We start from the raw sequence: 26,615 nt of genomic DNA on the forward strand, positions 1-26,615 counted from the left end.
AGGGGGACATGGGTTGGACCATCCCATCTATTTTGCCAGTGGCTTGTTGTCGAAAGCCGAGAAGAATTATAGTACCACTAAGAGGGAAGCCTTCAGAATGGTCTATGTCGTACAAAAATTTCGGCACTACTTGTTGGCAACACCTCTCACTTTCTATGTGGATCACTAGGCGTCGATGTACCTGGTAAATAAACCCATTATCCAAGGCAGAATAGGCAGGTGGCTACTGCTCCTTCAAGAGTTCACATTCACAATAACTGTACGGCCAGGCAAGAGCTATGTGATCGTTGATCAGTTGTCCCGGATTAGGTCGGGAGAGCCACTAGAGGAAGTCAATGATGATTTTCTTGACGCACATCTGTTCCAAATTGCGGCACTACCTTCGTGGTATGCAAACATTGGGGAATACTTGTCCACCTCTCAGTTCACAGCCAAGATGTTACCGAGTGAGAGAAGGAAGTTGGTCTTGAGAAGCAGGACATTCCAACTAATTAATGGGTTGCTGTATAAAATGGGACCCGACCAAGTCCTTAGAAGGTGTGTGATCGAAGAAGAGATTCCGGGAGTGCTTCGAGAGGCACACGAAGGACCCGCAGGAAGCCACATGGGTCCAGACACCACCGCACGCAAAGTATTGTTGGCCGGACTATGGTGGCCCACCCTGTATAATGATGCACGGGAATGGGTGGTGGGTTGTGATACTTGCCAGAGGGTAGGAAAACCATTGAAGCGGGACTTTATGCCCCTCAATCCATCCCATGCCCAAGAGTTGTTTGAACACTGGGGTTTGGATTTCATTGGACCTTTGAAGGCCAGTAGAACATGGAGATGTCGTTACATTGTGTTGGCGACATAATACCTTACCAAGTGGGTTGAGGCATGAGCACTACCGGATAATTCAGCTTTGAGTATAGCCAAGTTCATTTATGAACAAATCATCACAAGGTACGACATCCCAATCCAACTGACGAGTGATCGCGGTGGGCACTTTGTGAATCATGTAGTCAAGCTGCTCACGACGGAATTCAAAAATTTTCATTCCTTGTCAAGCCCGTACTACCCAAGGGCCAACGGGCAAGCCGAGGCCACTAATAAAATATTGGAGCCTGTGATCTATAAGTCCTGCGGAGTTGAACAGGATGATTGGGAAGAGAAGCTAACATCCGTACTATGGGCATACCCGACCACCTACAAAGTCACGACAGGCCAGAGACCCTTTTAGTTAATGTACGACCAAGAGGCCATTTTGCCATCAGAGTTCATGGTCCCGAGTCTAAGGATCGCAATTGAGAACCGACTAGGAGATATGGAGGGCCTGCGGGAGCAACTGTACGCGTTGGGCAAGTTTGACGGACGAAAGATGATGGCCCAATGGGCCACCGAAGCCGCTCAACAACGACGGAAATTTTGGCATGATAAGCACATCCGACGCATGGAGTTGCCCAGGACAGTGAGTGCTGAAGTATAATGGGCGAAATGAGATTAAGCCTGGAAAATTTAAAGTCAGATGGCTCGGGCCATATAAAATTCGCGAGGTAGCTAAGAATGGAGCAATTAAGTTGTCCACATTGGATGACCAACCGATAAAGGAGACGGTAAATGGGTTGAAATTGAAAATTTACCACCGAAGGCAGCAGCAGAATGATCGAGTTCGTCCAGAGGCAGGGCCTACTCGACCAAGTAAGAAACGTAATTATTGTATAAAAAAAATATATATATATATATATATATATTAAATTATTCGAAAAAAATATATATATATGTAAATAAAATAAAATAATGTACAATTAAAAAAAAAAAAAGTGTTCATTGTACGGTGAAAAGCAAGATCGAGGGAAACCGCCATACACCATACGGCAGAAAAGTTAAAACAAAAGGAACACACCGTACGAACTTCATCTTTTAAATCCGTACGATCTCAAGTGAGGGCGATTTCCGTATGGTCATAACAGTGGTGAAAGGTGAGCAACATCCGTACGATCACAGAGGGAGAGGAAGACTTACGTACGACAGATGCATAGGAGGAAATCCGTACGGAGTAAAAGATGACAGGTAAGAATTTTCGTACTAAACCATATAGTGGCAATGATAGGGAAAATCTGTAACTTCTTTGAATCCATTCGTACATTTTAATTACGTACGTAAGGAGGGTTGTTCAGCGATCCGTACAATAATCCATACATAGAGGTTCGAAAATCCGCACAAGCATACAGAGGAGCCCAGTCGTACAACAGAGAGCACATTGGAGACCGTACGACCGTGTCGAAGCAGGCGGAAAATCGTACGACAAGGAGAAAGTGAACACCGTACGATTGCGTGAGGAGATAGCCGGAAGCAAAGGTCGTACGATGACGTACAACGTTGAATAAAGTTCCTTCCGTACGCGAACAACAGGAGGAAGACTGTACACTCAATTCTAGTGGGGGAGGCCGTATAGCAATCCGTACAACGTGCATAAAGAGGGGAAGCATCGTACAAAGTAAACCATAACAATTTTTTTTAAAAAAAAAGTGTATTAAGTGTTGATACGAGCAATCAAAACTAATTGATGGAGTTAGGAAAATCAAGCCTGGGGAAGTTGGACTGGCGAAAACAGTTGCAGCAGTTAGACCAACCGTCTAAGTCAAGGAAAATGGCAGAAGGAAGCACGGCAGGTAGGGACAAGGGCAAGCGAGTATTGCAGTCTGGAGTGAAAATTGCAGGATTAGTAGATACAGGATAGGGCAAAAAGAAGCCGATGCCAGTAAAAATCAAACCTGACAATGTTACATTTGAAGGATTAAGTGGAAGTGTATGCAAAACTTGGTGGCTGGAGACCCCAAATAGTAATGTGATTAAGGAATCTCTCAGGAAAGCACGGGTAAATTGCACAATTCAAATGCCCATCTTTGCGGTCAGGGAGTTTGAATCATGTCTACGAATGATGGTGGCCACATATGACAGTGCAACGAGGGCATCGACATTCTCTTACCAGCAAAGCACTGTGACTATCTCATTTGCACTAGACGATTTTGCCAGGGTCTTTCGCATACCAGATGAGGGAAAGAAAGTGGACAAGAATGCCACTAAGATGTCGCCAGAAAGGAAGGAACAACTGCTACAGCTGATGTGTCGAAGTGATCTTTCAGACCAGGAATGGGCAACGATTAAGGCACCAAAGGGGAGAGGACTAAAAAAATCATATATTGTTCCAAGAGAGTAGCAATGCCTACTGGATGTTATGAAAAGCAGACTTACTGGAGCTAGCAAAGCATCGGACACAGCGGTACCCATGATTGCACTTATGAATGGATTGAGGAATGGGACGGTGTACAACTGGACTGCAGTCTTGTCTGACAGAATTCATGAATTTTTTATCCTATGACACAAGGCTTTTTACATGTCGTTTCATGCCATAGGGTTGTTCCTTGACGTTGTACGCACACAAGTATCGTTGAAGAAGCATGTCTAGAAACCTCAGGAGACGTTGGACTCTTCACAGCCAGCCATATTCTATTGGACCCACCTGGATACCATTGTAGGTAGCGGGGAAGCCCATTCCAACAGGAAACGTAGGAGACTACCACATATAGTAGTGTCAGAACATGAGCAGGAGACAGAGACAGTTGACGAGGATGCAGAAGAAGAGGATGATAGTAGTGCAGAGGAAGGGGAAGATTCCGAGGACACTTCTTCTAGGAGCAGCCAGAGTCACGACACATTCCGCCTTGATAGCCAAAAAGAAGTAGAGAAAACCCCTAGTACAGAGGAGAGTAGTGGCCGTGCAGTGTCTTTTGGGCACGTAACGAGGGGAATCCGTGGATTACTGACAGGTGGAGTGTGACCAAAGGGAGTAGGCTGACTGGTGTATGCACCAATTGTATTGACTCCTGATGGAGGACTGACACCTCTCCCGGCTTCAGGGGTGACGGTGGGAGCCATACCAGCTGTACCCATTCCAGGATTTGGGCAGTTGAGACCCCGACCCCCATTGCCTACACCCTCTAGGGTCGCCACAGTAGTTCCGACAGAGGGAGTTCCAGTAGTATCATTGGTTCCTAGCGAACCTCCTTGCATTGGGTCTACCGTACGGAGGGAACCTGTACATACAAAGGTCACGGCAATAGAGGGCATGGTGACCCAAGATGATGATGCCACCATGGATGCATGGTTGGGTCGCTATGAGATGCCTCCTATGCCACCACTGGGACCCCCGCCTCCCTCACCCCAACCACGTCCTTTTCCTGAGATTGTGAACCTAGATGAGGGTAGTTCTCATCAGGAGGCGGGACAGCAAGAGATGGCGCTTGACTTCCTGTAGGACACTGTTGGGTTTGAGGAAGAGATGACAGAGATGCAACAACAGATGCGGACCAGTATTGAGAGCCAACCAGAGGGCATAGAGATATTTTTGGCAGAGATGGGAGCCAGAACGCAAAGGATGACAGCTGAGGTTGAGGCCACTGCACGGAGATTGGTAGCCTCTATTCTTTAGGCTCTTGGGCAGCCTGCCATTGAGGGTCTCCTTGCCTTTGCCACCAGAGGGTGTGCTGAGGACTTTGGGATATGTTTTGAGGCCAGGGGTTGGCCTACTATGGAGACTCCAAAGATGTTGGCGGATTGCAGGAGTGAGGAGACAGTTGGGGTTAGTGGAGTACACTTGCTACTACAGCGGGTAGAGCAAGCCTTCCAAGACGGGTACTACCAGCTTCGACGTATCCAGCATGGTGCCTCGGCAGCAGAGACAGAGCGGGTGGCGGCCATCACAGCTCAGGAGGAGCTAGCCACTCGCCTGCATACGATGGATGTGGAGTTGGCACAGTAGAGGGCCCGGGCGACCAGTCTAGAGGAGGAGTTGGCTCGTGCCAAGACAGAATTGGCCTAGGAGATGGCGAGGCATGCACACGAGGTGGCAAAACGGGCAGCCCTTGAGACCCATCTCACATCTACCTTAGAGGAGTTGGATGGGAAGCAGAAGGAGCTTATGGAAGTAGTTTTTATGGTGAAGAGATCCAGGGAGAGGTAGTTGGTAGTTGAGTGAGATCTCCAACATCGGACACAACAGGTTCACCAGCTGAGGGAGCAGTTGGCAGCACCACCACCATCAGCCCCTTCTTCATCAGGGACGCCCTCTGTACCCACTCAGCTTTGATTTTTCATGTTTTGTCTTAGTATCATTCCCCATTTTGTTTGTACCTCGTTAGGAGACGACCTTCTTTTTGGGGGGGATGATGTTGTCGGGTAATTAGAATGTTGTGTGTTAAGGGTCGGTGGTTACCTGACGATTGTTGGTAGTTGGCACTAGACAACCTGTACCGACACCTATATATGTACTTGGGCTTCTATTTCAATATATGTGATAAGAGGAAGGGAAACTAGGCTTTGAATGTACTAGTATTGTGGAATCAATGAATACAGACATATAAGTTCTTCTCACTTGCATCCTTGTGTACTGCTACCGTTTCTATATTCCTGTTCTGTTATGCACACACACACCTCAAGGGCAAAACAATTTGCAATGTTGAAAGATTCAACTTATTGCTTTGGGCCCTTGCCTTCAGATTTCTTATACACTATTGAATTTGATTGATTCCTATGAAGTTTTCTTTGCTTTTGATGGATGTTTTGGTTCTCAATGAACTCTTTACTCTTTTTATCCTATAGATCTGGATTGTTGTTAGGTGTTTAATATTTTTTCTCCAAAATGTTTTTTATTGCCTATTTAGTGTTTGGGCATACCCTTGCCAAAGGATTTGCAATGTTGAAAGTTCAATGTCATATCTTCTATAAATTATTACATTATATGAAAAAAAATGGCATCTCCAAGTATCCTCGACTCCTTTCAAAAATAGACGTACTAGTACTAGAACCAGTCTCCTATGCCACTACCAATACTGGTATCCTTGCAACGTAGGATTACAATGAAGGACAATGAACCACATTATGAATGTGGGATAAACAAAAAGAATATACTAAAAAGAAATAAACCATAAAGCATATCCTAAGGTCAAAACAAATTTATCAAAACCTACAACTAATAACTAATTGGCCATTACTAAATGATAATTACTTTAATGCCTAACATTTTGCTCCTAAGGTTTTCAACAATAATTTTTGATAAATATTACATTAAGTCCACAAATAAAATAAATATAATACATATTTGTCATTTTTGTGATGTTATAAAGTTATTGGGACAACTTAAAATATTATTATTAAATTTTTCTCTAACATTATCCCTTAGCCTACAAGAAATAAGAAATAGGCTGTCTCCCAAATATATTAATTCTAAACAGGGGGCATGACATGAGATTTGTTAACCACTTCCTTACATTGCAAACCCTACATACGTAGAAGAAAAACTTAAAACAAAAGTTCAATTCGGCTAGGTGGGTTAAGACTAATTTTGTTAGTCATTTAGTGTAATGTATTCTTCCTAAGCACTTCAACATGGTGACCATTACCTTATTCAATGGGTTCTCGTAGGCTAATCAGTTAGGGTTAGAGAACTCCTGGTGACAATTTGATCCAACTTATTTGGTAGTGACAGGTGCTATTTAGAGCTCAAGTGGGTGAGATTTGCATAACACCCTTTTCTAGAGTGATTTTAGGTAAATTAGTCCACACTATTTTCAGTAAGCATCAAGTTGGACACCGACTTGGCCAATTGGTATGATTTCTAGTTTGGAATGTCAGTTAAAGCAGGTGATGATGATATTCCAAGTTTTTAATAAGGTCCAATGGATTTAATTTTACTAACTTAAGTTATAAAATTAATATAAATATTTAACTTTACCATTATTCAATTTATTTAATACTCGACTATTGGGCGCCCAAGTTAAAATTAAAAAGTGCTTTTGGGAAAATATTGAATAAAGTGGCTTTTATTGGTTGGACTCCAAAAATGGGGAGATATAATGTGTTTTTTAATTAAATTAAAAGTGAACCCTCTTTGTTGGATATGGGCTTTTTGAAGCCTATAAAACTCAGATTTTGAGCTCATTCGCTACATGCTTGAATTGGTATTTTGAGAATTGATTTGGCTGGTTAAACTTGTTCATCTTGTGGCTTTGTGAGGATGAAAACCCTTGCAAGGAATATCCTCTATGTTAGTGAAAGATCTAATCTAGAGGATTCATTGGTGATTTCATTCAAGAATCACATTTGGGTTTCATAGTTGATTGAAATCTTCAGTTCTTTTGAGCACAAATTTACAGGGTAGATTTGAGAGATATTGAGAAGGGAAATTAGAGAGGCTATTTGCAGATTTGGACCAGATTTATCATTCTTGGGCTGGCTGGCATCCAGACCTGCATTGTCATATCTAAAATAAATTATACCTTTTGGAGGTGTGCTTGAGGGATGGTGCCTAAGTTTATACTACTAGTTTGCTAGATTTCCTGTCATTCTTCACTAATATTTGTGATTAGCAAATGGGCATGTTTGATATTTTATTGTAATGTGATTCCACCATATGGGTATCTTTAGTTATGATGATAAATTGTACTTTCAATTTGTTGTTGGTTGTGGGTGCTTGAAAATAATGTATTTGGAGAATTATTTCAATTCTTTAATTGTTGCAAATAAATCTATTGTGAAACACAATTTTTGCAACTCCATCTATTTCTAAAAACTATTGAAAACAGAAAACAAAAAACATAAAAAACAAGGGTACATATTACATTCAGATGGTAGGACCATCACCATCTATTTTTTTTATGAGAGTTTTTAGTCAAATGCACAACAGATTGTGCACATTTATGAATTTTTAGGCAAAGTTTTGAAATTTGTTGATGCCATGAGCTATTTCTATGAGGTCATAGATACTGCCAAGAAGGTTATCAAGTTCAAGATGCACAATGAATGAAAAGTACATCCCAATATGATTGGCAAATGCATTGCTAGCTCCATGATATTGGATATGATTTCAATCTCATGTTTTACAATGAGTCCTTTAGAGATGATATAGAACCTCTTTAAATGCATAAACAGGTTTTCCTTAATTTAGAGGATAGAAGGGAAACTATTGGAAAGTAGCCCTCATACTAACAAGGAAAGGGGTTTTACTTTAATGTCCATCTTGTGGAAGCCAAGTCAAGCTTGAAACAAGGTATTTGCAATCAACTTTTGCCTTTATCTCTTTTTGAAAGTTCAAAGATTGAACTTTAATGTTTGAAATACATTAAATATTTAATAGATCGTACATAATGGAATCTTGATAAATTTTGGTTTTGGCTAGTGCAATGATTGATCTTTTGACAAGGAAGCAAAGGAAACATATGGTGGACAGTGATGCATTTATTGAGTCAACCAAGCAGTTCATCTTATTGAGAACTGTGTACTTAAATGTACTATGATCAATATTGAAATTGACAATGTAATATGCACCCTAATTTTTTTTGTGTTTTTTGAATGCTGAATTTGTTTTGGAATGATAATATGAAACATACAATCAAATAAAAATGTTTGCAAAATTACTTAAATGAAATAAACACTAATAAACAATGATATTTTTTTTTCTGAAATACCCACAACGCTGCAATTTATTTTTAGAATTGATACAGAGTTTGGAGAGCAATATATCATTAATATTAACAGAAACCAGATGGCCAAATTACATCAAAATGACCTTACAAACATACCCATTTACTTCTGTTACAATTGAGACTAATATTGGTCTGAAGTCAGCAAACTAGGGTTTTGAGAATGGTTCCAATCTCTCAAATATGCACTACTCCCAGCAAACCATAAATAAATGTATCGAAAATATAACTCCTGGTACCGTATGGCAGAAGTGTAGCAATGCCACTGTAGTAGCAGTACTATAGTAATGTCACTCGAGCACAGCACTAGACCAGCCATACTGTAGGATGCTCTAAATCCTTTTTACCGCAACAAATGTCTTCAAATCTGTTCTACTAAGCTTAGGAATTTATCAATAAATCCTCTTCTCAAAACAACTTGGTGATACAAGCTGAAATCTTTGCAATAAAGCTCCTGCATAGTCTCTGGATGAAACTACCTGCAAATCCACTAGGAAAGATCTTTCTTTTTCGTAATGGATGTCCTCTATGAAGGTTTTTGTCGTCACAAAGCTCTTGGAAGAACATTGCTCAATCTGCATCATTTCTTCATAAAATTTTCAAGCATAAGTTGCAAATGAGCTCCCAAAGCTGCTCTTTATTTCCCTTCTCCAATTTGAATGCCCCTCTCAGTAAAATTAAAAACACTATATTAAATTTTAATTCCTCATGTCTCCCACATTGGACACCTTTTTAAAATAAAACATTAATGCACTTTTAATAATACTTATGTCCCCTTGGTGTCCATTTAAGTTGCTTTTTTTAATATTTAATAACGTTAAGTTAAATAGTTAATTTAACTTTATAGCTTTAACGTTATTAAATAAACTAATATCCTCCAATTAAAAAATATCATGGGCTCAATATTAAATCTATCAACGAACCATCCCAAGATGAAACTGTTGCCAAGTAACCAAGTCAGTGCCAAATTAACACTAAAAATAATAAAAACAGACTAAGTGCCCAAAAATGCTCCTGAAATTGTCAGCTGTAACTTGGAATCTTCTAATCAACTATACTCACTGCAACACTTTGAAATGCCAAAGAGGCTCATCAGCATGGCCTCCAAGACCTATGGAGTCCCCTAACCAGACCACATTAGGCAGGAACCCAAAGAATAGGCTAACTGCCTTCAACAGAAAACCGCTTTGGAAGGGGAAATTATAGAGAAACAAAGAGCACGAGGCTCAAACACACAATTTAGTCAATCATCTTCAACATATTAATGATCGCGCATTATAATGGCTTTAGAAAGTCTTCTAACTTGGTACTCCTACAACCACATAACTAATACCTAACAATTATTTAAAATATATTCATTTATTATTTATTATTTATTATTTCCTATGTTAGACACTAATTTCTAACAATCAAAAACCTCAAAATTAATCAATACAATCTATTTCATATCTTAACACTCTTATTTGTTTCACTTTATGTCTCCATGCAATTTATTTGGCATGAATGTTTCTTTTAAATTCCTCTATTTTATGAATAAATTAACATTTTTTAATTTCCCAAGTACTTCCCAATTGAATTTTGATTAATTGAAAAACTCCTTATCATTTTCGTTTGTCAAGTCAATGCACAAAAATATTTTTGCTACTATGATCTTATTACTATAAAATTGTAAGTATCAAAATTATTTATTCTTCACAAAATGTTAAAGAGTAGCTTGGAATAGATGGACTTATTGACTGCTTCTAATTGATTTCCACTGTCAAATATTAGGAGGCACCAATTTTTGGCACCCACCATAGGATATGAAGCAAAGGTTTGTTTGCCCTCTCGGGTGAATAACTTAAAACATAAAGCACGTAATGCAGAAATACGCCATAGATATCAGACAAGTATAAGAGATGTTATTCCATTCATAATTGTGTGTTACAAGTTACATTCTGAAGTATATAAAGATACCGAGGGGATGTGAGCGCCAACCGTCGTAGCACAACGACCACCCCTCGATTGCCAACTAACCAAAACAATTACACATAATTAACTAGTCTTATGTATGTGTACAATAATGCCGCTAACATCATCCCCCCAAAAAAGAAAGTCGTCTCCAGGCGACTAACAACAAAATCGGAGACAATGCAACCTATAATAGATACATCAGCAAAAACTAAGGAGGGGGCTGGGGAAGTGTCCCTGAAGTAGAAGGCTGAGACGCCAGTGTCTGGGCCACCAAGCGGGTGCAAAGCTCATACACCTACTGAGTACGGGCAGTCACATCCTGCTCCACCACCAAGACCTTCTCCAAAGCCGTCTTCACCATATACGCGGCTTCCAGCAGCTCCTCCTCTTTGCTATCCGCTGTCGTTGTCATATCAACCAACCGAGTCTGCAACAGGCTCCTCTCGGTAGTGGCTGCCGCTAACTCCTGCTGCACGAGGCTCCTCGCACTCTGCTCTGTCGACAGGCGAGTCTCTACCTCCGCCTTCTCTGCGCGGGTCATCTCTACCTGAGCCAACAACTAGGCCCTCTCTGCGGCCCAGGAGGCTTGCTGAGTGGCCACATCCCTCTCCAACGCGACTCTAGCAGCCTCGCGGATCTTCGACTCATACTGGGCACGCCTTAAGGCATAGTAGGCGTCCCAGTAGACCTGCTCCATCTCGCGGACAACTGCCGTCACCCGACTCTCCACAATGGGCTGACGCACACGCCAAGCTTGGAGCATCTCCTCTGTCTCAGTAGTCAGCCAACCCTGAGACTCAAAGCATGTAGTAAAGGCTGTGGAACAGCCCACCTGCATAAACCGTAGGGCCCTCTCCAACTCCACCACAACCTACTGCAATGCGTGCGATTGGGCAGTGGCCACTACCCACCTACCCCTCGTCACCATGTCTGCTAGATAGGCCTCAATATCCTCCCCCTCCTGCTCTGAAGGCTGTGAAGTCTCTGGCGGAGCTGACACAACCGCATCCTGCTGTGAAGGTACCTCCTCTGCCACCAATGGTGTACCCTCCCCTGGCGCCTGGATGGTAGAGACGACCTCTCCTGCCGCGTGCCCAACTGCTGGCACGTGTCTCGCCAGAGGAATCATCCAAGTCGACTACCTCTGCTCTAGTCTCCCGACACGGTGAAAATACAATAGCTCCCTCCGGTTGTGCCAAAGTCATCTAAAATCTCTGTGTGAGCTAGCTCTCCATAGCCACGACTGACGGGTCGGCACGCATCTCTACGACCGGGGGATGGGCCGCTGTCATCGGCTCCTCCAACAAAGACGCTGAAACAGTCACCACGGCCTCAGTCCCCACAATGTCCAATCGCACCTGAGGCTTCGTATCCACTACCTCCCTCAGTCCCTGCTCCTCGGCGACTACTACTCAATGCGGTGACTCCTCCGTCCCCGACTCTGCCATGTCCTCCGTAAGTGCTGTCGTGGTTGGGCTCAGTGATGCTACCTGGTGCTGTAGGGGGCCAAGTGTAACTGGCATGCGGCTCTGTCCGAAGGCCAGAATAAAGGTGTCGTCTACTCCAGATGATGGCATCGACGTGCCCATTGGTAGCAGGGGTGGGGCAAACAAGACCTGCTCCTCCATCACCCTGCTGCTATCATCCTCCTCTTCCGCTTCTGATTCCTCTGTGCTACTGGAATCCCTCCCGCTGTCAGGCTCCCCTGAAGCTGAGGCCGTATCTACCACCCGTTTCCGCTTCGCGGAAGTGTGCCCAATGTCCAAGTGCCTCCAATACATTATTGGAGGCTCACCTGCTGCCAACGGTCCCTGTGGCCGTACCTCCAGCTTTGCCTCCGGCACTACTTCCCGCGTGGCCTCCAGGAACAACCCTATAGCATAGTGCGGTATATAGAATGTGTGATGCTGCATCGTCAAAAACTCATACATGCGCTCTGTGAGTAACGCGGCCCAATCATACACGATGTCATTCATCAACCCGTTCACAAGCATAATCTGAGGGAGGGCGATGTCTGACGCCCTACCCGACCCTGTCAATCTGCTCTTGATGACATCCATAATGCACTGCCAGTGGCCCTCTGCAACAAAAGGTCTTACAGATTCCTCGACCCTTCGTGGCATTAGCCACGCTCTCCAGCTCTGCTGTCGTCAAGTTCCTGGAGATTAGTTTAATCCACTGCTCCTTCTCCTCTCGCTTCATCTTTTTAGCCTTCAATTCTATTTTCTTGCCCTGTCTGCCTGGAATGCCGAATACCCTCGTGAAGTCCCCTGCTTTGAACGATATGGTAACATCCCTCCCGAGGTATTCAAAAGTGTTGGTGCATGTGTCCCTGTCGAAGGTGTCCACCATGAACCGTAGGGCACCCTCATACTCACGAATAGGAAATACGGCACCCTAATAGCCCACTCCACTTGTGCCTTTCGGAGGTTTTGCTTCACCAGATCATCGTCGGGAGTGTCCTGCCACCATTTCCGGCATTCCGACCCATTCAAGCCTTCAAAGGTGATGTTCTGGGGTGTTAATGTATTTTTCGCACTTATGGCAGCCTGTGGTGCTTTCTGCTTTTGCTTCTGTCGGGCGCTGACATCCATGGTGCTGCCTGCAACACGTATGCCTGATGATATAACCCTGGTATTGCTATCCCTCTGGCTGCTACTAGAGGAAGCCTGCAGCTGTTTTTTCCAACTTCGTTTCCCTACCGAATCCATTAATCTCTGGTATAATTGAATTCCTGTTAAAAATCGTACGATCGTTGGACACCAAGTGTATGTGCGTTAGCCTAGCTCTACATGGTCCCGAGGGCTAACGAAAGGTTTAAGGGGATTCTGAAGTGTTTTGGCCCAGTCATTTCCAGTTTGGGCCAAAACGGAGTTGATTTACTTAGTTTCAAGCATACTTACTATTTTTAGTAAGTCAGCAGGACACAACGGATGCTAGTTTTGGTGATTGGATTCTATACTCTTCAGCGAGAGCTTTCCGACGAGCTATCACTCGCGCTATTCGGAGTCCGATTGCTAATATATTTTAATGCCTGAAGTGTTATTAAAGTAACATTTAATTTAATTGTAAAATATTAAAGTGTTGCTTTAATATTTATTTTATGGGGATGTGTGCAAATCAAAGGGGCACCCAAGGGAGACATAAGTGAATATTTTAATATGTTTTATATTGCACATCTTTTATCCCACATTGCTCAAGTGAGTTGGGTCGACCCTTGGAGAAAGAATAAAAGGAAGCTTTTGTGGCTTCATTCAGCATGTTGAATATGAGAAGAAATTGATGTGTGAGTTGCAGATCCGTTCTTGGCATTAGAGGACGTCTATCCTCTCTTGTGACATTCTAGACGTCATTCCCTTGGGGTTTGGCCTTTGGAATCCGTTGCTATCAGCTTCATTAACAGGCAGATTGGGTGCATCTCCAGCTACAGGCAGATTTGGTGTTTTGCTCATACCTTCTCCACTTCTTGACCAATGCTTATGCCATTCTGAAGGGATGATTTTATGAAGATATTGGACTGATTGAAGACTAATTAATAATGTAGCAGCATTGTAGCGCAGCACTGTTCACGTACTGTAGCATGACACTATTCACGCTACTGTAGCGCGTCACTATTCACGTTACTGTAGCATGACACTATTCATGTTACTGTAGCAGCAAGATGGGAAGTCATTGCTGGAATATTATGTCAAAAATGCTGGAGTATTTAGTGAGTTGAAAAATCTGCTATGTATTTGATTTTAATAATTCTGGAAATAATATCATATCAGCAGTAGTTCAATCTTCATGTTGCATATTATTGTAATTTCCTTCTAGTTCGTGTTATGTGATTTCAAATCTATGCAAAGACTTAAAAACAAACAAACATTTCATTTCCGAAGCTATAAGGGGATTTAAACATTAAACGAAGAAATAAGGAGTTGGATGCAAACTGTTTGACTAAATTCCTATCAGCAGTTGGTTTAGTTTTTGGGCATTCTAGGGTGTCCATTACATTTTGCTTCTGTCGGGCGCTGGCATCCATTGTGCTGCCTGCAACACGTACGCCTGATGATAAAACCCTGGTATTGCTATCCCTCTGGCTACTACTAGAGGAAGCCTGCAGTTGTTTTTTCCAACTTCGTTTCCTTGCTGAATCCATTAATCTCTGGTATAACTGAATTCCTGTTAAAAATCGTATGCTCGTTGGACACCTTCGTAACGACGACCTCCTTTTTCCCTTTTTTTTTTTTTCCTCTTGCATGGGCTGCATGGTCTACTTGTGTGCGTGGTGGTCCTTTTTCTCTTGCGTGGCTATGTGGTTTACTTCTGGCGTGGGCTGCGTGGTTTTCTTTATGCTGGTGCAGGCGTGTGCAAGGCTATGCGAGCGTCTCTTTCTTTTTATTTATTTCTTGTTTGCGTTTAATGTTGTGCGGGGGTTTATGTGTGTGGTGTGCGGGTGTCCACCCCCGGTGGCATCACTGTTGGTGTGACCACCGTCGGTGGTTCCACCGCCAGTGTGGTCACCGTACGGTGGCCCCATGTCTCTTCTTTTTTTTTTCTTCGTACGGTACGGTTGTCGTACGGACCGTACTTTTTTTTTCCTTTTTCGTTATCTTTTAATAGACTGACAAACATCCAAACTGGAGGGTCGAGGTTCCCTTCGTTCATGATAAACCTTTAATTTCGACCCATTGACGACATCTGGTATCTCCTTCCCGTCGAGTGTCCACAACTTGATCGCCCCGTTGGCATCGACCTCGCATACCTTGAAGGGCCCCAGCCATCGCACTTTAAATTTTCCTGGTTTGATTTCGTTCCTCCCATTGAATTTCAACACTAGTTGCCCAGGAGTAAACTTCATCCGTCGAAGATGCTTGTCGTGCCAGACCTTCCGTCTTTGCTGGGCTGCCTCTGTGGCCCATTGTGCCAGCATTCTTTTTTCGTCTAATTTACTTAAGGCATACAGTCTCTCCATATCCCCGAGTCTGTTCTCTACTGCAATGCGAAGGCTTGGCACCATGAATTTTGCTGGCACCACCGCTTCTTGCCCGTACATGAGTTGGAACGGAGTCTGACCCGTGGTCACCTTGTAAATCGTTCTGTAGGCCCATAGTACAGAGGGTAACTTCTCTTCCCAGTCTTCTTTTTCTACTCCGCAGGACTTGTAAATTACCGATACCAATATTTTGTTCGTGGCCTCTGCCTGGCCGTTGGCACGTGGGTAGCATGGGCTCGATAATGAGTGAAAAATCTTGAACTCTGAGGTCAACAGCCGTATGACATGGTTGACGAAGTGGCCCCCCTGGTCACTGGTCAACTGAATAGGTATACCATATCGCGTCATGATTTGTTCGTAAATAAATTTCACTGTGCTTACTGCCGAGTTATCCGGGAGAGCCCTCTTCTCCACTCACTTGGTCAAGTATTATGTTGCAACCACAATGTACCGGCATCGTCGTGTGCGGCTGGCCTTAAGAGGACCTACAAAATCGAGTCCCCATCGCTCAAAGAGTTCCTATGCGTGCGAGGGGTTGAGGGGCATGAAGTCCCGCTTCAGACGTTTGCCCGCCTGTTGGCAAGTGTCACACCCCACGACCCACTCCCTGGCGTCGTGATGTACGGTTGGCCACCACAGTCCTGCCAGAAGCACTTGGCGGGCTGTAGTGTCTGGGCCCATATGTCCACCTGTGGGTCCTTCGTGTGCCTCCCTTAATACACTCGAGACTTCTTCTTCCATGACACAATGCCTTAATACCTGGTCTAGCCCCATTTTGTAGAGTGAGCAAGAAAGTCCTACTCCTTAATACGAGCTTTCTCTGTTCCCCTGGGGCCATACCCTCTGAAAATCGGGACGTCGACAGATATTCTCCAATCTTCTTGTACCACGAAGGGAGTACGGCTATTTGGAACAAGTGCGCATCCGGAAAATCATCAATTACTCCCTCTGGAGGTTCCCCCGACTTAATCCGGGACAGCTGATCGGCTATGACATGGCTTCGCCCCGGTCTTACCACAATTAGAAATGTGAACTCCTGTAGTAGCAATAGCCAATGGCTTATCCTCCCCTAGATAATAGGCTTGTTTACCAAGTACATGAGTGCCTAGTGGTCTACGTATAAATGTGAATGGTGTGGCCAGGAGGTAATGACGGAATTTCTATACGGCATAGACCATACCGAGTGCTTCACGTTCTGTGGTACTGTAGTTCTTTTCCGCCTTCAAGAGCAACCTGCTAGCAAAATAAACGGGGTGGTCCAACCCGTGTCCTCCTACCTGGGCTAATGTAGCCCCGCTGGCATAGTTTGAGGCATCCACGTGAATGTGGAATTCCTTATCCCAATTCGGGTATGCCAGTATGGGTGCTCCCATCAACCTTGTCTTCAGCTCTTCATAGGCCTTGCTCTGTGGCTCTATCCAGATGTATGGTTTCCCTTTCCGTGTCAACTTATCCAACGGGTGGGACACCTCAGCGAAGTTCTTGATGAACCTCCTGTAGTACCCCACATGACCAAGGAAGGACTTTATCCCCGTGACGTCCGTAGGAGGTTCCATTTCTACTATTACCCGAATCTTGTCCGGGTCCGTTTTCAATCCTTTACACACAATGTGTCCCAACAATCTTCCCTGTGGTACCATGAATCTACATTTCTTCGGGCTGAGGGCCAACCGTGCCCTCCGACATCTCTCTAGGCACTCCCCGAGGGTTTTTAGGTGGATGTCCTGTCCACTATAAATAGACCAATCATCCAGGAAGGCTTTGAAGTTCCCCACTGACATCTTGTCGAAGATGTGCAAGATGATGCGCTGAAAGGTGGCAAGTGCATTGCATAGACCGAAGGGCATTTGGTTGTATGCATACACACCGTCCTCCACCACGAAGGTTGTTTTCAACTTATCTTCCTCCGCGATGGATATCTGGTTGTACCCAAAGAACCCATCCATGAAGGAATAGATTTCATGTCCAGCTACTTCCTCCAAGATGCTGTCGGTGAAGGGTACAGGAAACGGGTCTTTAATAGTGACAGCGTTCAGGCACCGGAAGTCTACACAGATCCGGATTTGATTGGCCTCTTTCTTGAGGGAAATCACAATGGGAGACACCCATTCGCTTGTCTGCACTTTGAAGATTATGCTCGCTTCCAACATCTGCTTAATTTTGTCGTTCACCCGTGCAACATAATTTTTGTTCATTCAGTAAGGCCGCTTCCTCACCGGTTGGGCTCCCAGTACCAATGTTATTCGGTGTACACATAACTCTGGGGGCACGCCCTTCAAGTCCTTGTATGTCCATGAAAAGACATCCTTGTATTCAAGGAAAATTTTGAAGGTTGCGGCCTTCAACACTGGATTCCAGTCATCTCGGACAAGGATGATCTTGGGGTCACTCGTCCCCCCAAGATTTGTCTCCTTTAAATTGGCTTCCTGATATTTAATGGGCTCCCCCTTTGAGAATTGGTGTGCCGGCGTCTCATTCACCAAGGCCTTGTTGTGACCATTTCACACATTGCCCCATTGCAAATGGGGACCCCTGCTTTTTGCTTTCTAGGGTTTGTTTTCTAGGTCTTTTAGGGTTTTGTTAGTTAGCCTTTGCATTTTGAGCGTCGCCAAGGGGATCACTTGGATAGCAGGTCCTGCTTGAGTGATGTCCTGATCCTGAAATTTGGCTAAGTCTGAAAGTCCTGATCCTGAAATTTGGCTAATCAGGAAATTTGGCTAAGTCTGAAAGTCCTGATCCTGAAATTTGGCTAAGTCTGAAAGTCCTGATCCTGAAATTTGACCAAGTCTGGAAACTGAAAAACCTCCAAAAACTAGATTTTGCAATATAACTCCTGGAGGTCTGAAACCACTCTCAAACATCCTGAAAGTATATATGGAATATAACTTAAAGTATAAAAATCTTATACTTAAATGTTATATTCCATAAAATTATCCTGACAGAGAGTTCAAAAGGTCAAAAATCGCTCCTGACCCTGAGTGAAGGCCCAGAGCGAAAATCGCTCCTGGCCCTCAGTGAAGGCCCAGAGTGAAAATCGCTCCGGACCCTTAGAGAGGGCCCACAGCAAGATTTTGATTTCCTTCATTTTGCAATGGAAAAGGACCAAGTTTTGATCATAAATGGAAAATAAATGACTTTCTCCACCCGCCTGAAGAAGTTTTGGCTAGAAATGATGAAGGACCTTGTTGAAAACAGAAAAATCGCTCCTGACCCTCAGAGAGGGCCCACAGCGAGAAATCTTGTAGGGGTCATTGCTAGCCTTATTTGGTCAATTTAAGATGTCAAAGGCATGGTGAAGGATAGAATGAGCATAATGAAGTATCCAGACTTGATTGAAGATGATAAATTGAAGGAGTTTTGCCCAGGAAAGGAAAAATCGCTCCGGACCCTCACTGAAGGCCCACAACGATTTTCTTTGTGTGCACATTTGTGAACCTTTCTTGGACATGAATTTTTATTCATAGCAAAGAACAAGATGACATCTTCCTTGGCAAAGTGATTTTTGGATGAAAAGTGAAACATTTTGGTCCAGGTAGCAAAAAATCGCTCCTGACCCTCAGAGAGGGTCCACAGCGAGATTTTCAAATATGCATTATTCTTGCAAGATCAAAGTGATTTTATGATTAGAAGGGATGAAGGAAAGCATGTTCTATCCGTTGAATATAATTTGGAGGATCAACACAACAAGAAATCAACCCAAAATGAAAAAATCGCTCCTGACCCTCACTGAAGGCCCATAGCGAAAAATCGCTCCAGACCCTCAGAGAGGGCCCACAGCGAGAAACCTAAAATGAGAATTTTTCATCCAAGTTTGAGGAAGGCTAAAGCTAGGCATGGGTTTGAAACGATGTTTGAAAAGCCTTGAAGTGAAAAGAAATCGTTGAGAATCAATATTTTGAAGGCAATTACAAAAATCGCTACGGACCCTCAAAGAGGGCCCATAGCGATTTTTCAGTTTTCTCTCCTTGGTTTGAAGAATTGAGATAAAATCTTGCTTGGACAGGAGGAGAACGTGATGTGTTATGCCTTGGAGGTGATTTGAAGATTAAAAGATAAGGGAATTTGCCTAGAACCAAAAAATCACTCCGAACCCTCACTGAAGGCCCACAGAGAGATTTTCAAAAAATGCATGTTTTCTTCAAAATGGTGCTAAGGCAAGGTTAGGATAAGGAGAAGGGACCTCCAAAAACATGATGAATATTGTTTTGCCTTTGAAACTTGAGGATTTTGGTCAAAAAATGAAAAATCGCTCCGGACCCTCAATGAAGGCCCACAGCGAAAAATCTCTCCGGACCCTCAGAGAGGACCCATAGCGATATTGTTGAAAATCCTCATTTTACCTCGCAACAACAATGCGAATTTGGTTGAAGTGGATTAAGGAAGGGCATTGCCAAATGATGAATGAAGTTTCAATGAAAAATGATGAAGAATCAAGCCTAAAATCAAAAGGTCGCTCCTGACCCTCAGAGAGGGCCCATAGCGATTTTTCAAGATCCTCTCCTTTGTTTGAGGAATTGAGACCAGATCTTGTGTGGATAGAAAGAAGAGATGATATTTTATGTCTTGGAAGCAATTTGGAATCCAAAAGATGAAGGATTAAGAGCAAGATTGAAAAATCGCTCCTGACCTTCACTGAAGGTCCAAGGCGAAATTGGTGATATCCTTCATTTTTACATTATTAAGTGTTGATATTCCTTAAAATTCACCAAGTTGCTAACTTTGAGGCCTTTGGAAAGGCTTAATCAAATTCGCATTAAATTAAAAGCATTTTAATTTAATAAATTAATTTTTAGGCCTTGAAATAATAAAAAATCCACCTTGGAGGCATTAAAATTAATTTTCAAATTTTAAATGAAGGTGAGCGCTCAAATACATTTATTTGCTTTTACAAGCAAGTCGGCCTTTTTTAAAGGGGATTTTATTTCATTTTCATTTCCTTTTTGTCAAGTCGGCCTCAACAGGAATCAAGGTGAGCACTCTATAAGAGAGGGGTTTTGTTTCACATTTCAAATCATTCAATCATTTCCTTAAGTGCGAAATTGGAGGGCTAATTGGAGGAGCGAAATATGGCTTGCTTGGAGCAAATTTCTTCTAAGTGTTGAAGGTTAAAGAGGGTGGAGTCTATTCTTTTTGAAGCTAGAGGAGGTGCAATTCATCCAAGAGGAGGCTATGATTTAAACTTTGCCTAGCGAAATTCATCTATTTTTACATCATTTCTTAGAGTTTAATACTCAAGAGGAGGTATGGCAAAATCATCTTAACACCCTTGTTCAAGGTTTGATTTTTAGACATTTTTTTAGAAAAGTCTACGTATTGCATGGTTAATTAGGAAATGATAATTCTAGATTTATCATGAAGTTTCCTAATTAAAATCTTACATCTTCCTTTTGAATCCTAATTTCTACACTTCAAGATATATTACTAATTTTGAAATGTTGTGTAGGTATCAAGATGGCGACTCCAAAGTCCGGAGGATCTACAAGTCGACAGGCTCTCATCAAAGAAGATCCGGTCTAGGACAAAGATGATCTCCTCTAGCTCAGTATCATCAAAGAAGATCAAGAAAGGATAAGGGAGACCTCCTCCAATCTAGCATTGACAAAGACGGCCTTCTTCGGACTAACATCATCAGGAATGACTTCTTCCAATCCAGCATTCCAAGGCGAGGTACATCATCATCCTGCACATCAAAGACAAGAAGTTAGAGCAAGGGTTCGTTGAAGGAGCAGATAGTTCCAGATGAGTTAATTAAAGCTAGCTTCTCAGCAACGTCAAGTTGAATATCCACAAATTATGAGTGTCAAATGAGGTGGCATCCTAGTCATCACTCCTCCAATTAGATTGGTCCACCTCAGCGTGTCCAGATTCAATGTACCTAACTCATGGGAGGTGGCACAAACTTCGATGTACCTACCCCAGCTATCTATTGGTCAAATTTTCTAGAGAAGACATGTGTCCTTAAAATGTAATTTTATCATTGGTCAAGCATTAAATGTTATGTAATGGTTGTAACAAACCCTAATTAGGGTTTTCATTATTGAATCTTGGCCATTGATCTCAAATTGATCTTAGCCATTGAATTGTATTAAGGGCACTACATAAGCCCTGACTTTTCATTTGTAAAGGATAGAAAGCAATTAGAGAGAAGTTAGTGAATAGAGAGTAGTTAGAAGGTGATTAGTCAGTTGATAGAATAGCAATTAGAGTAGAGTAGAGAGAGAAGGCAAAGATTGTTGCCAAGATGATGTTGTAAAAGGCTTGTAAAACTTCATTGAAGAAATGGTGAAATTTATGGGTCCATTCAACAATTTGCATGGTCTCTATACTTCTCATATTTGATTTCATGTTCTTAGATGAGTGGAAGAAATGTGTTTGATTGATGGTGAAATTCGTATATCCATACTACTAGCAGTTTGTTGATTGCAGACTTGCCTTGTGTAGTCAACTGGAATCATTCAGCTTAAGCTTAACTTCAATTGTCGCTTCTTCATTGATATGCATCGGCCTGATGGTGTCTATGCCTGCAGTGATGATTTGAACATCATAAAGCTTTCCTTCGAAGATCGCACTAACCTTGTGGAGATGGTCCTAGGATGTCAAAACAAGACTTAGTTAGAATTTCATCAAAGATCATTCATTGCTCCTACATTCTTAGTATTAGAATTAGATCCTTTCCTCGCCCTCGTCCCTTTTCTTTTTTTCAAATCTAAGCTAGTAAAAATCTTGTGTTCCAGCGATATTCAAAGCAAATCAGACATTCAGTCATCAAGTGCAAGTCCCCTTGTGATTCCAGCAAAATCACATCATACCACAAAGAGCTTATCCACACGTAGAGATCCTATAGCAAAGAACCTTGAAGTCACCCTGATTGATCCTTTTCGCGATATCTTCAGCATTCAGAGGCTTTACTCAAGAGAGGATAACGTACCCTTGGGTATTTTGTTCTGTGTTCGCATGTGCGTAAAAAACACATCAACAGGCCTCCCCTTCCTTGTACTCGCCATATTCTGGGGGAAATATATCTGGTTCTTCTTCGATGCTCAATACGTTGCATGAGGGTATAAATAGTTCATAATCTCCCATTTGCCAATGGAAGAGGCCATTCAAGGAGTCCCCGTCGTCCCCTGAGCATGCCTCCAGTTCTAACACCCCTTCGTCACTAGGCTCCATGCGGCGTCCGTCTCCGCCCTCCGCCAACTGATCTCCCTCAAATTCCGAGTCGGAGGAGGATGCCAACTCCTCACTCACCATCTGCGTACAGAGATCCATCACGTACTTCCTCCCCACGTTTTCCAAGGACAGAGTATTACGCTTCCAGTTATGGTTCACTTTTGCTACAATGAGCCACCCACGCCCGAGGATGGCGTCATACCCTTTCTGCTTCAGGGGAATTACTACAAAATCCAGCACGAAGGGCTGCATGCCAATCATCACTTGCTTGCCCATGAGGGTACCAAGGGGTTTAATCCCACGCTGATCTGCCCCTAGTAGGTTGAACGTGGGGGGCCACAATGTAGGCTTTCCCAGTTTTTTCCATGTCGCTTCTGGGAGCACATTTACTCCAGACCCTCCGTCCACAATAGTGTCTATCTGTCAAGGTAGTCCCCAGTATGCCCATTTCTACTACCGTCGGTTGGCGTCCGCTGTTGACTACCAACAACATGGGGTCGACCGTGGGGCTTAGGACCTCCCTCAACGTAGAGTCGGCTGTGGGGCTCACGACCTCCCTCATTTTCACCTGTGAAGGTACAGAGTTTAAGATAGCCATTTTTAGCTATGGCATGGTCTCCAGGAGGTCTTGAATTCTCACGGGTACCTCCATCTACAATATTTGCCGTAAGATTTCCTATTCTCCCCTCATCCGTAGCGGACTTGTGGTCTGGTGGTTGTTCTGCCTTTGTGCGGCCATTTCCTTTGTGATCTCGTCTCTTGCTTCCCGCACCCTCTCGGTCTCCGTGCAAGGATTTGGGTATGCACTCTTTTTGGCCTGCGCCCTGGTGATTACCAATACTTCCGCCTTCGTGGGTTCTATGTTTAGAAGGTTTACACCAGGCTTCAGGCAATTTGCGTCCTCATGGTCACCTGGCCCGCACCATCGGCAGAGGTGCTGAGGGTTGGCTTCCTTTGTGCAATCGCGGGCGAAGTGTCCCCACTGATTGCAGGCCCTACACTGGATCATTGGTCGGCCTTTGGCGTCATACTGGATCCGGTTTCTGTTATTGTTATTATTATTGTTATTATTTCTTCCGTCGTCGCGTCTGTTATCCTGGTATCCTCCATATGATGCCGTTGTGTTTGTTTGTTGGCCCGTACCCACTCGTGCAGACGTTGTGGCTTGCTCCGTGAACAACACCTGGTTCATTTGCTTATTTCGAGTTTTCATGTTGTATGGGCACTCCTTGGTGGAGTGTCCCATCACTTGGCAAATCTCGCAGAATGCCTTCTTCAGGCAAGTACCCTTTGTGTGCCCCTCCTCTTTGCACTCAATGCACCATATGTCCCCTTCGGTCCGACCGGTGCTTCTCATTGTTTTGAATTCCCTCCTCATTCGCTCCATGTCTTTCTGGAGCGCTTGCACCCGTTTGCCAGCCTCACTGTCACTGTTGCTTTCCAGTGATGAGTCATCCTCCTCGGACAAGCTATCCTCCTCCTCCTTTTTCTTCGATGTCTTGGTCTCGCTCTCGAGATCCATCGCTCTATTGTATGCGTCTTCGTACGATGTAGGTGGAACGATTTTCATCTTCTTTCGGAGGGAATGCTTTAGTCCCTCCACGAACCATCGCTTTTTCAACCCATCTGCTAGTTGACTCTCCATTTTTCCCAGTAGTTCCTTCAGCCGCCGACTATAAGCTCACACTGTCTCGTTCTTATTCTGCTTCATTCCATAGATCTCGGTGACTATGTCATCTCTCAGGAGACAGAACTCTATCCCAAACTCCTTCTTCAGATCAGGCCATGTGCCGACTTTGGCCTTATCCATATCTGAGTACCAGTCTATGGCCACTTCCCTCAAGGTTGCTAGGAATTGTGTTACCCATTCATCTTGATCGGTAACACCGTTTGCTGACCATATGGTTTCGCATGTTTGACAATGGCGGATAGGATCTTCCTTCCCGTTGCCGTTGAACTTTGGTAGTTTCTGTTTGCTCACCATTGATGGGGGTCGCCTCCCCTGAGGTGGTTGTTGTTGTGTCTGAGCCCTTGCGCCGCTCCCTCCAACGCCCGTGGTGTGTCCTGCGTGGGTGACTGGTGGTACGGTGTTTTGCCTGTTGTGCGTCACACCTACAGCTGTACGGTTGCCCTCCCCCTCGTTCTCACCTGTGCCCACTCCTTGCTCTCCTTGGTGATCCTCACTCCGTGGTGTACGGGATAAGTTTCTAAACTGATCCCGAGTCTCCTCGACTAGATTTCGCTGTAACCTTGTTTCTTCCATAAACTCTTCGTGGCTCCGCGCCCTACGGTGTTCTGGCGATGCGTAGAAATTTCCCTCGGCTTCTGCACCCTCCGGCAAGTCGTCCTTCGGCAAGTTGCCTCAACCTCCGTCTCCGTTCTACTCGCTGCTTCAGAATCAAAGCCCTTTGCGTAGCCTCCCACTCGTCTGTTTCTGCTTTTTTATTTCTATCTTTATTCAATAGGTTGGGCATTAATTGCCGCACATTTCCATAACTCACAATACATAAATCAAAACACGTCTTTATTAATTCATTTCCTCAAATACAGCTCGTGTCCATAACACTTTTATTTGAATATAGAAGATTCAAGGTTCAATTCCTTCCTAGCCTGGCGCCATCCCGTTCTGCTTCCCGTCGGCTGTTATCTTCGTATTGTTGAAGGATCTGTTGGCGTCGCTCTTCCTGGGCAATCTCCTCCAGGCGAGCTTGTTGTGCCAGCGATGCCTGTGCAAGCAACCAGGGAAGATGGTTCATCAACCGATTTACTGTCGGGCTCACGGTCTCACCTCCAACGCTGTCCACACGGCACTTGGTGGGATTTCCGCCTCCATCGCCTCTCATCGGACGTAGGTGTGGATGGCTACCTGGAGCAGAATTGAAAATTCTCTCGTTGCGGTGTCTTCTCCTGTGTAAAGTTTTGTTCGCGCGTCATTGGCCTCTGGGTTAATCTCACCGACGGGTAGGCCCATCATGTCTGTGTGCCATCCACGTGTTCCGTTCCCAAGTACGTCTAGGCAGCGGCGCCAAATGTTTGCCCTCTCGGATGAATAACTTAAAACATAAAGCACGTAATGCAGAAATACGCCATAGATATCAGACAAGTATAAGAGATGTTATTCCATTCATAATTGTGTGTTACAAGTTACATTCCGAAGTATATAAAGATACCGAGGGGGTGTGAGCGCCACCGTCACACCGCAACGACCACCCCTCGGTTGCCAACTAACCAAAACAAGTACACATAATTAACTAGTCTTATGTTTGTGTACAATAATGCCGCTAACAAGGTTTTCATGAAAGCCCACATGCACATGAAGCCAAACATATGACCCTAATAAGTTATGAATGATTGGATGCAAATAATTTTGTCGGGTTCTGTTGATGTTTGTTATCATATCCTAGGGCTCAATCCTTGATCGGAAGTAAAACTACCAAGTAAAACTACCAAGATGAAATACAATAGGGGCACGTGCCTTTTCTAATTGAATGACGAAATGTGTTAAGATTGGAAAGAACATTGACAGCATTGTCTTTTGTATGTGTACCATTGCTTGGACAAAGTTAAATATGGGTTTTCTGGTGAATATTGAGAGTAGATCATATAACAGTAAGTAGAACATAATTGGCTAAGGCACCAATGGAGTTTGAGTGTTGGCATTGAAGTTTGTACAATTCAATAGCTAATTCTTCATTTGTGACCAACCTAATGCACTCAAAGAAGGCTTCGGTAGTGGTAGTGTTTACTATAATTTGATATTTTGTGATACCATTCCTTAACTTTTATTAATACCATGGACTATATACCATCGCAGTGCTGTATGGGCTTTATGGTGTATGAGATTCAAAATATTCAAATTTTAAATATTTGTCCCCTATACTTGTAAGAAAATGTTTGTTATGTTTGTTAAGTTTTATCTTATGCAGTTTCCAACATCAATTCTTGTAGTGTGCAGGTTGACATGGTGGTTTATGAAAATCAATGTAAAAGTT

General features: G+C 43.5%; 1 protein-coding gene across 2 annotated transcripts in view; it reads right to left on the reverse strand.

Annotated features, from left to right (window-relative positions):
* Nucleotides 1–26,615, reverse strand: part of LOC131068216 (uncharacterized) — a 168,261-nt gene that overhangs the window by 13,461 nt on the left and 128,185 nt on the right. The window lies entirely within an intron of this gene.

This window comes from Cryptomeria japonica, chromosome 1 (assembly GCF_030272615.1).
Source record: "Cryptomeria japonica chromosome 1, Sugi_1.0, whole genome shotgun sequence".
In the NCBI taxonomy this organism is placed as follows: Eukaryota; Viridiplantae; Streptophyta; class Pinopsida; order Cupressales; family Cupressaceae; genus Cryptomeria; species Cryptomeria japonica.